A 6,000-nucleotide genomic window follows, 5' to 3' on the forward strand; every position below is an offset into this window, starting at 1 on the left:
CCATCACCAGCAGCGGGGGGGGGGGAAGGAGGAAAACCTTTCATGGTGACAAGCAAGGTAGGCTAATTCCAGCAGTTAACAAGAATATCAGAGGAACAGTAGGGGGTGGGGTGGGAGGGAGAAATACCATGGGGAAATAGTTTTACTTTGTGTAATGACTCATCCATTCCCAGTCTCTATTCAAGCCTAAGTTAATTGTATCCACTTTGCAAATTAATTCCAATTCAGCAGTCTCTCGTTGGAGTCTGTTTTTGAAGCTTTTTTGTTGAAGGATAGCCACTCTTAGGTCTGTAATCGAGTGACCAGAGAGATTGAAGTGTTCTCCAACTGGTTTTTGAATGTTATAATTCTTGACGTCTGATTTGTGTCCATTCATTCTTTTGCGTAGAGACTGTCCAGTTTGGCCAATGTACATGGCAGAGGGGCATTGCTGGCACATGATGGCATATATCACATTGGTAGATGCGCAGGTGAACGAGCCTCTGATAGTGTGGCTGATGTGATTAGGCCCTATGATGGTATCCCCTGAATAGATATGTGGACAGAGTTGGCAACGGGCTTTGTTGCAAGGATAGGTTCCTGGGTTAGTGGTTCTGTTGTGTGGTGTGTGGTTGCTGGTGAGTATTTGCTTCAGATTGGGGGGATGTCTGTAAGCAAGGACTGGTCTGTCTCCCAAGATCTGTGAGAGTGATGGGTCGTCCCTCAGGATAGGTTGTAGATCCTTGATGATACGTTGGAGAGGTTTTAGTTGGGGGCTGAAGGTGATGGCTTGTGGCGTTCTGTTGTTTTCTTTGTTGGGCCTGTCCGGTAGTAGGTGACTTCTGGGTACTCTTCTGGCTCTGTCAATCTGTTTCTTCACTTCAGCAGGTGGGTATTGTAGTTGTAGGAATGCATGATAGAGATCTTGTAGGTGTTTGTCTCTGTCTGAGGGGTTGGAGCAAATGCGGTTATATCGTAGCGCTTGGCTGTAGACAATGGATCGAGTGGTAGGATCTGGATGAAAGCTAGAGGCATGTAGGTAGGAATAGCGGTCAGTAGGTTTCCGATATAGGGTGGTGTTTATGTGACCATCGCTTATTAGCACCGTAGTGTCCAGGAAGTGGATCTCTTGTGTGGACTGGTCCAGGCTGAGGTTGATGGTGGGATGGAAATTGTTGAAATCATGGTGGAATTCCTCAAGAACTTCTTTTCCATGGGTCCAGATGATGAAGATGTCATCAATGTAGCGCAAGTAGAGTAGGGCCATTAGGGGACGAGAGCTGAGGAAGCGTTGTTCTAAGTCAGCCATAAAAATGTTGGCATACTGTGGGGCCATGCGGGTACCCATCGCAGTGCCGCTGATTTGAAGGTATACATTGTCACCAAATGTGAAATAGTTATGGGTGAGGACAAAGTCACAAAGTTCAGCCACCAGGTTAGCCGTGACAGTATCGGGGATACTGTTCCTGACGGCTTGTAGTCCATCTTTGTGTGGAATGTTGGTGTAGAGGGCTTCTACATTCATAGTGGCTAGGATGGTGTTTTTAGGAAGATCACCAATGGACTGTAGTTTCTTCAGGAAGTCAGTGGTGTCTCGAAGATAGCTGGGAGTGCTGGTAACGAAGGGCCTGAGGAGGGAGTCTACATAGCCAGACAATCCTGCTGTCAGGGTGCCAATGCCTGAGATGATGGGGCGTCCAGGATTTCCAGCTTTATGGATCTTGGGTAGCAGATAGAATACCCCAGGTCGGGGCTCCAGGGGTGTGTCTGTGCGGATTTGTTCTTGTGCTTTTTCAGGGAGTTTCTTGAGCAAATGCTGTAGTTTCTTTTGGTAACTCTCAGTGGGATCAGAGGGTAATGGCTTGTAGAAAGTGGTGTTGGAGAGCTGCCTAGTAGCCTCTTGTCCATACTCCGACCTATTCATGATGACGACAGCACCTCCTTTGTCAGCCTTTTTGATTATGATGTCAGAGTTGTTTCTGAGGCTGTGGATGGCACTGTGTTCTGCATGGCTGAGGTTATGGGGTAAGCGATGCTGCTTTTCCACAATTTCAGCTCGTGCACGTCGGCGGAAGCAGTCTATGTAGAAATCCAGGCTGCTGTTTCGACCTTCAGGAGGAGTCCACCCAGAATCCTTCTTTTTGTAGTGTTGGCAGGAAGGTCTCTGTGGGTTAATATGTTGGTCAGAGGTGTGTTGGAAATATTCCTTGAGTCTGAGACGTCGAAAATAGGATTCTAGGTCACCACAGAACTGTATCATGTTCGTGGGGGTGGAGGGGCAAAAGGAGAGGCCCCGAGATAGGACAGTTTCTTCTGCTGGGCTAAGAGTATAGTTGGATAGATTAACAATATTGCTGGGTGGGTTACGGGAACCATTGTTGTGGCCCCTTGTGGCATGTAGTACTTTAGATAGCTTAGTGTCCTTTTTCATTTGTAGAGAAGCAAAGTGTGTTTTGTAAATGGCTTGTCTAGTTTTTGTAAAGTCCAGCCAAGAGGAAGTTTGTGTGGAAGGTTGGTTCTTTATGAGAGTATCCAGTTTTGAGAGCTCATTCTAAATCTTTCCCTGTTTGCTGTAGAGGATGTTGATCAGGTGGTTCCGCAGTTTCTTTGAGAGTGTGTGGCACAAGCTGTCAGCATAGTCTGTATGGTATGTAGATTGTAATGGATTTTTTACCTTCAGTCCTTTCGGTATGATGTCCATCTGTTTGCATTTGGAGAGGAAGATGATGTCTGTCTGTATCTGTGCGAGTTTTTTCATGAAGTTGACAGATTTCCACTCTATACGGCTAAATTCAGTGCCTTGCATAATGACAGGTTTCAGAGTAGCAGCCGTGTTAGTCTGTATTCGCAAAAAGAAAAGGAGTACTTGTGGCACCTTAGAGACTAACAAATTTATTAGAGCATAAGCTTTCGTGAGCTACAGCTCACTTCATCAGATGCATTTGGTGGAAAAAACAGAGGAGAGATTTATATACACACAGAGAACATGAAACAATGGGTTTATCATACACACTGTAAGGAGAGTGATCACTTAAGATAAGCCATCACCAGCAGCGGGGGGGGGGGGGGGGAAAGGAGGAAAACCTTTCATGGTGACAAGCAAGGTAGGCTAATTCCAGCAGTTAACAAGAATATCAGAGGAACAGTGGGGGGGGGAGGGAGAAATACCATGGGGAAATAGTTTTACTTTGTGTAATGACTCATCCATTCCCAGTCTCTATTCAAGCCTAAGTTAATTGTATCCACTTTGCAAATTAATTCCAATTCAGCAGTCTCTCGTTGGAGTCTGTTTTTGAAGCTTTTTTGTTGAAGGATAGCCACTCTTAGGTCTGTAATCGAGCTTGGCTGTAGACAAAGATGGACTACAAGCCGTCAGGAACAGTATCCCCGATACTGTCACGGCTAACCTGGTGGCTGAACTTTGTGACTTTGTCCTCACCCATAACTATTTTACATTTGGTGACAATGTATACCTTCAAATCAGCGGCACTGCGATGGGTACCCGCATGGCCCCACAGTATGCCAACATTTTTATGGCTAACTTAGAACTTGTTGTGTGGGTATATAAATCTCTCCTCTGTTTTTTCTACCAAATGCATCCGATGAAGTGAGCTATAGCTCACGAAAGCTTATGCTCTAATAAATTTGTTAGTCTCTAAGGTGCCACAAGTACTCCTTTTCTTTTTATTAATACTATAGGTTCCTTGTTCCTGGTAGGATTGGAAGATGTCTGTGAATAAATCAAAATATAGGCTATTTTACCTAGCCTTATGAGTTGAATAAATTATTTTGTTCTATACAACTGTACATGAAGTGCATGGTGCATTACTTTTTGGTAACATCAGCACTCACAACCCTCTTTATCCCCGTGTTCTATTACATCATTTGAGAAGGCATAATATAGGATATGTCTACATTGGAGCTGGAGGTATAATTTCTGATTGAGCTTGTGTGGTTAAAAAAAAGTAAATAAAATAGAAGTGTATCTGTGGTGGCACAAACAGCTGAATGGGTTAGCCGCCCCAATTACAATCCCATCCAAAATCCAAGGCATGTACTTGAGGCAACTAGACTGTTCTGCTGTACGTGTCCCACAGTTACACGTCTATTTTTAGCTCACTAGCTTGTTCAAACATAGAATGAGTATTTCTACCCAAACTGGAAATTACACCTCTCGCTCCAATATAGACATATCTTTAGGGTCTGATCTAAAGATTAGTGTAACCATCCTTTAAATTCCCTTTACCCTCATACCTATTGGTACAACCTAATTTAAGTTGGGTTGTATCTTTCAGGTTTGGTTATATCTGTTACAAAATCATACCCCACACTGATAATATTGTTGCCTCTTGGCCTGAGTGGTTAACCATTATTCAGGGCCTTGCCAGGGTGTTTCCAGTAGATGGAGAAAATTGATTATGTAAGTCAGGTGTTTCTTTGGTGCTTCAATGTTTATTTTAAAAAAACCTTCTTTCCTTGAACATAGCAGAAACAAACAACAGTAGGTAGTTTCTCTGCTCACAATTTCCAAGTCTGCCTTTCCAGAGAGTCCAAGGAGCTGTGTCTCTACTCCCTTTCAGGAGCATCCCCATGAATGCTTCTCTCATTGTCTGCTGTTTCTCTCTCAGGTTGCTGGATGCTTTCTGCTTCTGACACACTGACACACACAGAAGCAACCAATCAGTGTCCCAGCCTCTACATTTGCAATCAGTCCCCACAGAAACCCCCGTGGCTCATGTGACTTAGCGTCTCTTCAGGATTTGCCATACTGGCCAGTGCCTTGGGAGGTGCCTTCTATTGTTTCAGCTATCACTACATAAAGGGACATTTAATTGCTTCTTCACTTAGCCTGAAATGAAGGATGCTTGGTACACCCCCAACTTTATCTGTGATTGATGACAGCCATTGACACCATCCAGCATAACAATATCATATTTGTGCAATATACAAATAATTCATTATATTGCTTTAGCCTTTTCCCCCCAATAATCTGTATTCACCTTAGCTGGCCATGCTAACTACGTATGGTTTAGAGTAAAAATATCTGCTACTTATAGTCACTAAATTTTACAAATGTAACCCATCTCAACAAAACAGCACTTTTCTCCCACCTGAACATAAAATATTCAGCAAGTATTTATTAAAGGAGTTATCTAAATATGAATAGCTGGGATTATCTTGTCACCACTTCATGGAAGGTAGGAAAAAAAATAAAGACACTAAGAAGAAAGAGAAATTAAACACTTCCTAACTCTATAGAGTGTTCTCTAATTACTCTCTCAGGCCAAGAAGTGGCACATAAAATTGCCAGTAGGTTGTAAAAGTACTCATCAATGACACAAATGAGAAACCAAATTCTGTTCTCCATTACACTGATGTAAACCTGCAGTAATTCTGTTGCCTTCATTAAAGAGTTATTCTGGGGAGGCTGTCTACTCATCATACTGTCTCAAAAATGAGCAATAGTGCACTTTTCAATCCCTTTCCATAGCTTTGCTTTGGGGATCTACCACTGAAGTGAAAAATGTATAAGAATCTATAGGTTCACAAATTTCTTCATTTTTTCAATTTCTAAATTGTCAAATATTTTCATCCAATACTAAGTGCTATTACTACTGTTTTTATATCAATAATTGTGCCTTCTTGTAATTATATTGTCTTTTAATTATCAAGAAAATGGTACCTTGAGTAATAAAAATAAACTTTATATGTTTTGTTTGCTATTGAAAGAAATAGAGAATTGTTTCATTTTTTCCTTTGGATCAATCAGTCTTCTATAGCTCTGAAAAGGCCCATCATCGGCATAATTTCCACTGCTTTTTTATTCTTCATTATATACAGCTATTAAGGAAAATGCAGGACACACATTGTATCGAAGAATGCAGTGTGGAAAGTAAACTGTTCTGTTGTATGTCAGTTGTGAGGATGATTGGATATTCTACAGTGATAATACTGTTGTCAACTAAGTTAGCAAGTTTTTAATGTCTTACAAATAGAAAGATGGGGAGAGTTTCATGTGTG

This window comes from Dermochelys coriacea, chromosome 1 (genome assembly GCF_009764565.3).
Source record: "Dermochelys coriacea isolate rDerCor1 chromosome 1, rDerCor1.pri.v4, whole genome shotgun sequence".
NCBI classification, from domain to species: domain Eukaryota; kingdom Metazoa; phylum Chordata; order Testudines; family Dermochelyidae; genus Dermochelys; species Dermochelys coriacea.